This window comes from Dioscorea cayenensis, chromosome 8 (genome assembly GCF_009730915.1).
Source record: "Dioscorea cayenensis subsp. rotundata cultivar TDr96_F1 chromosome 8, TDr96_F1_v2_PseudoChromosome.rev07_lg8_w22 25.fasta, whole genome shotgun sequence".
Classification (NCBI taxonomy): Eukaryota; Viridiplantae; Streptophyta; class Magnoliopsida; order Dioscoreales; family Dioscoreaceae; genus Dioscorea; species Dioscorea cayenensis.
This window is the reverse complement of record NC_052478.1, coordinates 17,203,920-17,214,823: the sequence shown is the minus strand read 5'-3', so window position 1 is coordinate 17,214,823 and position 10,904 is coordinate 17,203,920. Positions and strand designations below refer to the sequence as shown.

The following is a 10,904-nucleotide window of genomic DNA, read 5'->3' as shown; positions in this document are numbered from 1 at the left end:
CCGTATACAGCCCGTATGGACCTGTAAAAATAAAATTTTGGCATGGCTCCCATGTAACTTAGAACAAAACTAGTTTACAACATCTACAACACGAAAACATGCATTGAAACACAATCAAACAACGCTCATCCACTAGATAAGACTCACAAATATAAGATAAGCACGGACCATTCAAACAAACAAACATACGAACATAACACAACAATAAACACAACTAATTAAACTCAACAAGAAACTAGAATACGAAAAATGGAAAAAACAAAGGATTTGAAACTTGGGTTGCCTCCCAAGAAGTGCTTGTTTAACGTCATTAGCTCGACGTACCTTTATCTTACCTTAGGGAGGCTTGAAGACGGTGTATTCACCCCGGCTAGAATTGGCATAGGAACTACCAAGAAAAATAAATTGTACCTTCCGGGATGGTGTCAAGTTGAAGGCCAAGCACAAGTTACCTTTTGGCCTCCAAGGAAAAAGCTTGGGCCGGGAGTTGTGCAATTTAAGCTTGGGCGGATCCTTAGATTGTTTGAACCTCCTCCCCGCTTCTTCTTTGGTCCCGACAAAAATTCCTTTCAGTATGCCACCACAAAGATGCTTGGGCTTCCATGGAAAAAGGTTCGGTCGAGAATTGTTCAAGCTTGGCATGGGCGGGTCCTTGGATGGCTTCAACCTCCTACCCGAATTTTCTTCCTCGACCATTGTCAAATTGCCTTGAACTACCCATAACCATTGTTTGGGTCTCCAAGGGAACAAGTTTGGTTGAGAACTTGTCAAGCCTTGCATAGGTGGATTAATTGAGGGCTTCAACATCCTATCCACAATTTTTTTCTCAACCATGGTTTGATAAACTTCAATGGCCCATAAAGTTTGCTTGGGCCGCCAAGGAAAAATCTTTGGTTGGGAATTGTCCAAGCCTGGCATTGGTGGGTTCAACGATGATCTTAGCTTAGTACCCACATCTTCGAATACAATTCCCGAATTTTGTTTTTGCACTTGACTAAAATTGATGGGTAGATGGAAAAAAATCAATGTTGAGGCAAGTAGTATCTTCAAATGTGGTCGATGGAGTTTCTTCTACTTCCTCACATGTTTCTATGGCCATGATGTCATCCTCCCCCTTTTTCTTCTTCAATTCCCCATTGAGGTGGAACTTCTATCATTTGCTCAAAAAGGTATTAATGATACATCATTTGCTTCTTCAACCTCCAACACCTCAATATTGGTTTCCCCCTCAATTTTACTATTATCCTCTTTATTCCTTGTGCCATTCTCGGATAGGGGCTTCAATAGATGGTGGCAATTTGCTCAATTCTTTGGAAGACTCTCCTATCTTGTTCACCAAATCTTCAAAAAGATAATCCGACATTAGAAATTGTAGTATTCATGGCTTTAAATTCAGCATCAGTTTGCATCATGAATCTTGCGAACACATCTTGCGTATTGAATCCCCATTCATTAAGTGGCTTAGTATGAACGAGCGGAGGATGATAATGCCACGAATCTTGATGGGAGGGTTCTTGTGGCAATCCCTGGTGAGGGTACTCCCATTGTTGAGTATGATGATGTGCCGAAGAATGCGGGTGTCCTCCCCAATATGGATTATAAACATCGAGTGTACTTGATTGCTAAGGCTTGCTCTCTTGGCATCCAATTCTTCCATTTGCTTTTCAAGTGCATACATTTTAGCGGCCAATAATCTTTCTTGAAAAATCCATGGCGGATCGCCTGGTGTGCTCTCATGGCACTTAATTCTTCCATCTCATTTTCAAGCGCATACATTTTGGCCGCCAATAATTTTTTTCTTGAAGTCCATGGCCCCTGTGTAATAAAAAAAGAATAAAACTAACAATAGTAAGCTATCAAAGAAAAAGATAAAAAGAAACAAAAATAAATATTTACAAAGATTGATATTTACAACAACAAAGATAAATGGCTAGAGCAATAGACTACGAGTTTTTCCTAGTATTCCTTGTGTCCCGGCAGGCGCCTAAAAAAACTTGATGAGCGATCCGCAAGTGCACGGAGTCGTCAAGTAATACCTCTCGTGCGAGCACGAGAGGGTCGTATTCCCTGGGCCCAAGGAGCTACTATTACTTCCCTTTCGTCTATTTCCTAGCCTAACACTCGAAAAGATGCATAGTAATTATAAAAAGAGAAAGAATTAACTACAATGAAATCCGGGGTACTACTACACACAATACGAACTCAAGGGAGAATCAAACAGTTAAGGGAGTGATTTGGACAACGAATCCCCCTAGGGTTGTCATTAGGTCCTGAATTTAGGATGAAATGCGAGATGGTAGTTGGGCCAAGAGAATCCTAAATTAGCTCAACCCGATGGTCACGGCAATTGAACCCTAATCCCATACAAGTATTGGGTCAGAATCGCTTCCGCCCAAATCCTCGTATGATTGCATTACACTCAGGGAAATCTCTAATCAGGGTCGATACTCAAACTAGGTCCAACCCTAATTGCTGGAGGGGTACAAAATACCCGATGGTCACGGTGTATTTGTACATGGATCCCTTCCAAGCCAAGTGTGTCTAGTACAAGGGCGATGGTCACGCAACCAAGTACAACCTAGAAGTTGAAATACAGAGTTCTCATGCAAATCAACACATCAAAGTACACAAGACTTGAACCACAAACTACAAGTTTCCATAAAAGAAATACAACATCCAACAATACATCAATAAAGATGATCATCCAAATTACAAACAATCAACCCGAGAGTTCATCATATCCAAATCACAAATAAGTTAGTGCCTCATGAAAGAGGACCACTCATACAAATCCAAGGAACAAATAAAGAAGAAAAGAAGTAAGAACTACTCCCTCTAGCTTTAGATCCCCTTAGATGGTGAAGATCTTGAAGATTTGAAGAGATCTCCCCTCAAATGATACTTTTGATGTCTAGGATCTTCTCCCTATCTTCTCCTTCAAAGTTTGTCTCCCTCTTGGTGAAGCCTTGCGCAGTAGATCGCCGGTGGGAAGAGTGGGGCGGCGGCCCTAGAGGCCCAAGAGAAAAACTCCCCCAAAAAGCTCTCCCTTTGCCCTAGAAAATCATGTTCTATTTAAATCCCGTCAGTCCATGCGGGCTCCATGCGGGCGCATGGAGCCCGTGAAGCTCACAGCCAAATGGCCAGAAAACATGTCGGTGCTACAGTACTCAGCAACAGCAATTTGCTACAGTGTTTATCCTACAGGGGTTTATGCTACAGTGTTTTTGCTACGGTACCGAGACTTGAGAATTTCCAGCAAACCTCATGGGCATCCATGCGGGCGCATGGAGCCCGTGAAACTCCCAGCCAAATGCCCGCAGCAAGAACAATGACCTGCTACAGTACCGCTACAGTGCCACTACAGTGCCGGGACCCCAAAATTGCCGTTTTTGATGTCGAATTCATCCGATTTACATTTTTGAGCATCGTTTGGCATATTTTTTTTTGTAGAACCACTGAATAAGAGGCATGTAAGATCACCGATGCACTCTTCTCCAACTTTCTCTTGTTAGTTAAAAGATCCTTCAAGAACTTCACTTACCGAGGCATTTGGGACAACTCCTCCACAAAAGGAATGTTAATTTGTAATTACTTTAATAGACCCAAGAACGTCTTGTACTGTTTATCATTTTGGTCGTTCTTCAATCTTGAAATATAAGGGATTCTTGGCTTGTAAGGTGGGGGTGCCACCTCCTTCTCTTTGTTAGCTCTCTCCTTAACCCCCACGACCTCGGGTGCTTCAACATTGAGCTTCTCACTAGGAAGCTTGCCCTCCACCTCACGACCACTTCTCAAAGTAATCGCCTTCACATGTTCTCATGGGTTAGTTTCGGTATTACAAGGTAAACTTCCTTGTGGCCTCTCCGATAGAGACTTCGCAATTTACCCCACTTGATTCTCTAGATTGTGCAATGAAGAGGTGTGGTTGTGAAGTGTAGCTTCAACCGATTGAAACCGTGTATCCGATAATTCCACAAATCTATTCAAAGCTTTCTCTAGATCGGTCATCACGGTCTCTAACCCTGAAACTCGATTCTACATGTTCTGGGCTTCTTGTTATTGTAAACTCAGTGGTTCCATGGCCTTTTGCTACCCTTGGTTACTCCATGAAAGATTAGGGTGGTTTTTCTACCCTTGGTTGTAGGTGTTGCTATAAGGATTGCCTTGTACTCTTCCCGAATTACCCACAAAATCTACTTGTTCAGTTGGGGCTGTAGTAGCAATCAAAATAAGACAATCAAATGACATATGTGAACCCCCATAACCATCACAACTTGTGATAGCGGCTACCCTCGGTGAAGTCAATGTATCCAATTTCTTGCTCAATGATTCTACTTGGGCTGCCAAAGATGTAATTGCATCAATTTCATGGCCATTTCTTCCACCAATTGTCGAGCTTCTTCAGGGGTCTTGTTCCCCATTGTACCTCCGGTGGTGGCATCTAGAAGTTGTCTTGTACTTGGATTCAACTCATTAAAAATGTCTGAATGATCATCTATTCGGGGAACCCGTGTTGTGGGCACTTCCGCAAGAGGTCCTTGAATCGCTCCCAAGTCTCAAACAAAGATTCGAGCTCCATCTGAACAAATAAAGATATCTCATTACGAAGCTTTGCCGACTTTCCCAGAGAAAAGTACCTTGCAAGGAAGGCTTTGACCATTTCGTTCGATGTTATGATGGAAGCTCTTGGCAATGAATGGAGCCACTGTTTGGCTCTTCCTTTTAGAGAAAATGGGAAATCCCTCAATCTTATAGCATTATCCATAACACCATTGATCTTCAGCATGTCACAAACCTCCAAGAAGTTTTCAATGTGATTGTTTGGATCCTCATCGACCAAACCATTGAACTGCGCTGACTGCTGTATCATTTGGATGAATGCTGGCTTTAGCTCAAAATTTGGAGCTGTAATTAGGGGTCACACGACACTCGACTGCGTGCCAATAACTGAGGGCCTGGCATAGTTTGAAAGTGTTCTCTGTTGTTCATTCTGCTCTGCCATATTTTCGGACCCATCACCTTCTACCTCAACTAGATTTGATGGTTCTTACACAAGTTCTTTGCCCCTTCTTCTGAGTGTACGTTCAAGTTCAGGATCTCCTTCAACAATTATCGAAGGGTTCCCTTGGTTCATAACTAGGAGCTGCACCAAAAGAAAGAAAACAAATCAAAACGATGATAGAATAAGAAAAGATGAAATAGAATGAATGGTAAATAGCTAAAATAGCAAAGTGTAAAGTGTTTCCAAAACACCTATTCCTCGGCAACGGCGCCAAAACCTTAGCACACTCCTTGTGTGTGTCCTGCAAGTACACGGGTTTGTCAAAGTAATAAATCCCAGGTGAGCGAGGTATCGTATCCACAGGGAATATGGAATAGAAACACCAAGATTGCTACTTAACTAAGTGGAAATGAAACAATGATGGTGTGGATAAAGATCGATGCAAATAAACTAAAGATAATAAGAAAGAGAGGTACAATAAAATGAGAGAAAAGGCAATCGATAAAAGTACGGTACTCAGATACGAAACCAACTATTATACTTCCTAATTAATTCTTAATGAGTCATGGACATCCTTAAATACACGGTCCAAAATCTAAAGTCAACCGTGACTAACTCTACACTATGCCCCGGCGGAGAAATAAACTAGTCTCAACACCTCACACTGTGTAAAGTTACAAGAAGTTCTAGAAATTCCAAGTGATAAACCCTATTCCTATATATAGATCTAACCCTTTGGTCCAGGCGAAAGACCCCTAGTCACAATTAAGCCCCAGGTGTTAAAATCACTTCAACACCTCACTCTGTTGCTCGGGCAACTAAGCCCCAGCGGAGCTCATCCCTTAACCCTTCACTCTATTATGACCGCAAAGAACTCTTGGAATGTGGAGATAGGATAAATCACACCGGAGGGGAAAGGGGATGCTTAGCTACCTCTCGACTCACCCTCTCGGCCATCTCCAATCTTGCTTTATCTAATCCTCATGGTGTATCACTCACTCACAAAGATTACCAAGATGGACTCTCAACCCTATTGTCACTCTAAGGGAGAAATCTTTCAACAAGCATTCAAGATTGGAACTCAATTAAAGACATCAATTAAGGAAAGCATAATAAAAGGTTAATAAAACAAATACATCCTAGGGTTCACAAATCCAAGTACCCGGTAGGGGGTTTAGCTCTCCATGGAGCAAGATATAATCAATAATTAAATCAAAAGTAAAAACATGTAATCCATAGGAAAACTCCTCCGATATTCGTGCCGATGGTCTTGTGGAGTAGTCTCGTCCTCTCCAAAGGTGCCATTGTCAAGCCTAGGGCACACCTCGCCGGATCGGTGCCGACAAAAGCTCCCCCAATAACTATCTTCCAAGAGAAACGCGTTGTTGAAGTGATAGAACCACTCTAAAAGACTTGCTAAAGCCTCTCTAAACCCTAGCCGTCGGCCTCCTAAAAGTTGAAGAAAAGATAGAAGAAAGGATGAAAGATAGATCCTAAAATCGGGGCTGTTCGCGGCTTTATATAGGCTGGAATCGGGAATCCACATGGGTGACAAGGTCCCCTTGCGTATATCCCGCAAGTGCACGGGTTTGTCGAAGTAATAATCCCGGGTGAGCGGGTATCGAATCCACAGGGAGTAGGGAGTAAAGACACTTAATTCGATTCTTAGCTATGTGGAATATCAACAATGATAAGTGTGACAATGATTTAATTCTCAACAATTAAAAGCAACAAGTAAGAGAGCAAAAGTAAGGAGGGGGTAAGGCAATCGATAAAGATGGGGTACTCGGATGATGCTTCACCTAGGATAATCGCTTCAAGTGTAAGAACTCTCTATTATGCTTTCTAATCAATGCAATGGTGAGTCGTGGAAATCCTTACATACATAGTCCCAAATCTAAGGTCAACTATGCCTAACTCTATTCATGTCCCGGAGGAGAGATTAGATAACCTCTCAACCTCGCACTCGAATAAAGTTGCAATGAGCTCTAGGGATTCCAGGTGATAAATCTCTTCCTAATTATAGACCTAACCTTTTGGTCCAGGCGGAAGGTCCCTAACCACAATTAAGCAATAGATACTAAGATCCCCTCAATGCTTCACTCCGTTGCACGCGCAACTAAGCCCCAGCGGAGATTCATCCCTTAGACCATTCACTCTATTATGGCCGCAAAGAACTCGAGGAACGGAGGTAGAATCTATCACGTCGGAGGGGAAAGGGGACGCTCCTGTACCTCTCGACTCACCCTCTCAACCCTCTCCAACCTAGCTTTGTCTAACGCTCGTGGTGTGTCACTCACTCACAAGGTTACCAACAAGAACTCTTAACCCTAGTGTCACTCTAGGGGAAATGTTCATACAATCAAGCATTCAAGGTTGGAACTCACAATAAACATCAATTTATTGAAAGCATAATAAAGAAGTTCAATAAAACGAATACATCCTAGGGTTCACAATCACCCAATTACCCACTAGGGGTTTAGCTCTCCATGGAGCTAAGTACAATCAAAGAAATCGAATGTAAAAGCAATGAATCCATAAAGAAACCCCCTCGATGGTCATGTCGATGGTCTTGTGGAGAGTCGTCTACTCGTCACAAGGGATCATTTGTCCGGCCTAGGATACACCTCGCCGGATCAGTGCCGACGAAAGCTCTCCCAATAACCTTCTTCCAAACGACGCGCGATGTCGGAGCCGTAGAACCTCTCCAAAAACCCTAGCCAATACCCCTCAAAACTCTAGCCGAAGCCCTCTCTCAAGTTGGGGAAAAGATGGAGAAAAGAATACCAAAATCGGGGCTTAATCGGCTTTAAATAGGGCTGGAATCGGGCGACTCCACGGGCGTGGACGGTACACGCGCCCGTGCGGAATTTCCACACGGCCGTGGATAATTTCCACACGCCCGTGTGGATTATCTGTTTCTCTGATTTCTCGGCAGAATGTGAACAGTGCTGCTACAATACATGCTACAATATTGCTGCAGTGCTCTGCTACAGTCTTCGGCCTGAATAACTTCCCAATTCCATATTTTCATCGGGGTAACGCAAACGGGCACACGTTTACGTCGTGAATCACTTGCTTCTTCAATGATATACATGTTGGTGGAGCTCTCGTTCTTATGTGCATAAATCGGAATGCTCAAGTGTGACTGCCTTTGTGCCCCTCCAAATGGATGTGCTTATTCGAATGAGAGGAGGTTGGCACACACTCTAGCATCTCACACCTAACCTATGTCTTCGCGTTTGAACCTTAGCAATATTTCCTCCAAAATAGGTGCATTATGATCCACATTGGCCTATTTCCTTCATACTCGGCCTCACAACCCTACCTGCATAAAAGTAACATAAAAACACACATATTAGTGTAAAAACCTGAGAAAAGTAATGCTCAACATAAGGAATGAACACTTCGCATTCATATCGCACAAGCACTTATCAATGGGCATGTGGAATTTCCATACGCCCGTGTGGATTTCTGGAAATCTGATTTTCTGCGGCCTGTGAACAGTAAGTGCTACAGTAAACTACTACATTAACCTACTACAGTGCTCCGCCAAAATACTCCCGAATCCACACTTTTAATCGAGGCAACATAAACGGGTACACGTCTATATCGTAGATCACGTCGCTTCTTTAATAAAAGATCTCATTGGTGAAGATCTTGCTATCATTGCACAAGTCAGGATACACAAATGTGACTACCTTTGTGCCCCTCTAAACCATTGTAATTGCTTGAGCACAATGGAGGTTGGCACACATTCATGTATATTCAATCACAACTTGTGTCTTCACATTTGTTCACTCCAAAACTTCATCAACAAAGTACAATCGCAATTCACTTTGGCTTCTTTCTTTCATATTTGGTTTCACAACCCTTCATGCACAAAAGTTTACAAATACACATGCATTAGCATTAAAACCTGATAAAAGTAATGCTTATAGTAATAAAAGAATACTTTGTATTACTAATACACAAGCACTTATCACTTTTGCAGAAGCATGAGGATTATATTCCATAAGACCAAGAAAGTATTATTACTCACTCTTCGCCTATTATTTAACTTAAACAAATTAAAAGTGTTTTGACTCTAAACTAGCAAAGAAAGGTGAAACTAGAGGCTTGGTACTAAACATGTGATTTCTAGGGGTGGAATTGATGGTAGATAATGGCCCTTGAATACAAATCCCCTTAGGACTACTAGGGTAATCTAGGAAGTTAGTTTGGTTTTACAAAGTTGTGTTTGGACCGCAAGATCTCTAAGATGAGCTAACCCTAACACCTTCGTGATTAACTCTTAATCCCATATGAGAGTTTCTTAAATCAATTTATAACTTACTCTCCTGCGATTGCATTACTTTCTAGGAGTCTCTATCATAGGAATTTCCCTAAAGCAGATGGCTTGTTGACACCCGAGTGCTCAGTTATGCCATCACCTCACAACCTTATCAATCTATGCATGACCTAGTGCAAAGGGAACACTGACACGTCCGAATATGCGTGTATGTACCGCAAGTGCAAGGGTGTCGAAGTAATAATTACCCCGGTGAGTAGGTAGTCGAATCCACAGGGAACAGGGCTACTAGTACTAACTTCTTCTCTGCTTTCTAACCTAATGATAAATGGAAAGGTGTGGTGATCTAATGTGCGAAGAAATGAATACCGGAGACGAATATGCAAGGGTTAAATGGATGGAGATCTCAATCAGTAAAAGTGGGGTATTCGGGCAATGCTCCCCCTAGGATTCAGGTATTAGGTACCGAATAAGCAAAGTGTTTCTATGATGAGTAAGTTAAGTCGTGGAAATCCAAATATAATCGGATCCGGCCTCCCGATCACCGATACTAGTCCCCTACGAGGTCCCGGTGGAGAAATCGCTCAATCTCAACACCTCACACCACATATGACTGCAAAGCACTCTAGGGATTCCAAGAGGTGTATCCGATTCCTAAAGATTGATCCAACCCTAATTCCCGGCGAAGGATCCTAACCCCCTACAAGGTCCCGGCGGAGAAATCTCTCAATCTCACGCCTCACACCAAATATGGTTGCATAGAGCCTAAGGAACGGAGATAGAATACACTCAATCGGAAGGGAGAGGGGACACTCCACTATCTCATGACTCACCCTCTCAACCCTCTTCAATCTTGAAGTTCTAACTCTAATGGAGACCTCTCTCACATCAAAGTAACAAATCATGCAAATCCAATCAACCACAAGGATTAATTAAACAAGCAAGCAATGAGAATACAAGATTAAAAACTTAATCAAACTCGGATTAAATAGAAAGACTAAGCAAATCCACAAAAAGATGAGAATCCTAGGGTTCACAAGCCCAAATACCCTCTAGGGTTTTAGCTCTCCATGGAGCAACATACAAAAACACACCATCAATGAATGAAAGTACATTAAAAACCATAGAAATAAACACCCTTATATATGAACCGATGGCCTTGATGGAGAGCTTCGACGCTCTTGAAGTACCCACTCCGAAGCTAGGTTCACCGGTGGCTTCCTTGATGCTATGACGGAGGAGGAATCGATCAAAGTTGGTGACGAGCGCCTCAAAGCCGCAAAGACCTCCTCTCCAAACCCCTAGCCGCTCTCACCCCTCAAGAGCCGCACAAAAGATGAGAAAGAATAGGGCAAAACGGCTATTTATAGGCCTTAGATCGCGCCTGTCACGTGCCCTCACGCGCCCTGCGTGGATTTTTCCACACGTCGCGGCGTCGCAGAAAATTTCCACGCGGCGCGTGGAATTTCCGCGGCCGCGTGAACGATATTTTTTTGCTACAATATCGCCATGCTGAAGTTACTATAGTAAGATTTCTACAGTACTTTTCACGAAACGCGGTCCAAACACTCTTCTCTTGAGGCCACATGTCCGAGCACATGTCCATGTGGT

General features: G+C 42.7%; 1 non-coding gene across 1 annotated transcript; it reads left to right on the top strand.

Moving 5' to 3' along the window:
• The first annotated feature begins 4,505 nt into the window (after window positions 1-4,505).
• LOC120268014 lies at window positions 4,506-4,611 on the top strand. Its single transcript, XR_005538685.1, has one exon. It is a non-coding gene; the product is annotated as a small nucleolar RNA R71 (small nucleolar RNA).
• The last annotated feature ends 6,293 nt before the right edge of the window (window positions 4,612-10,904 follow it).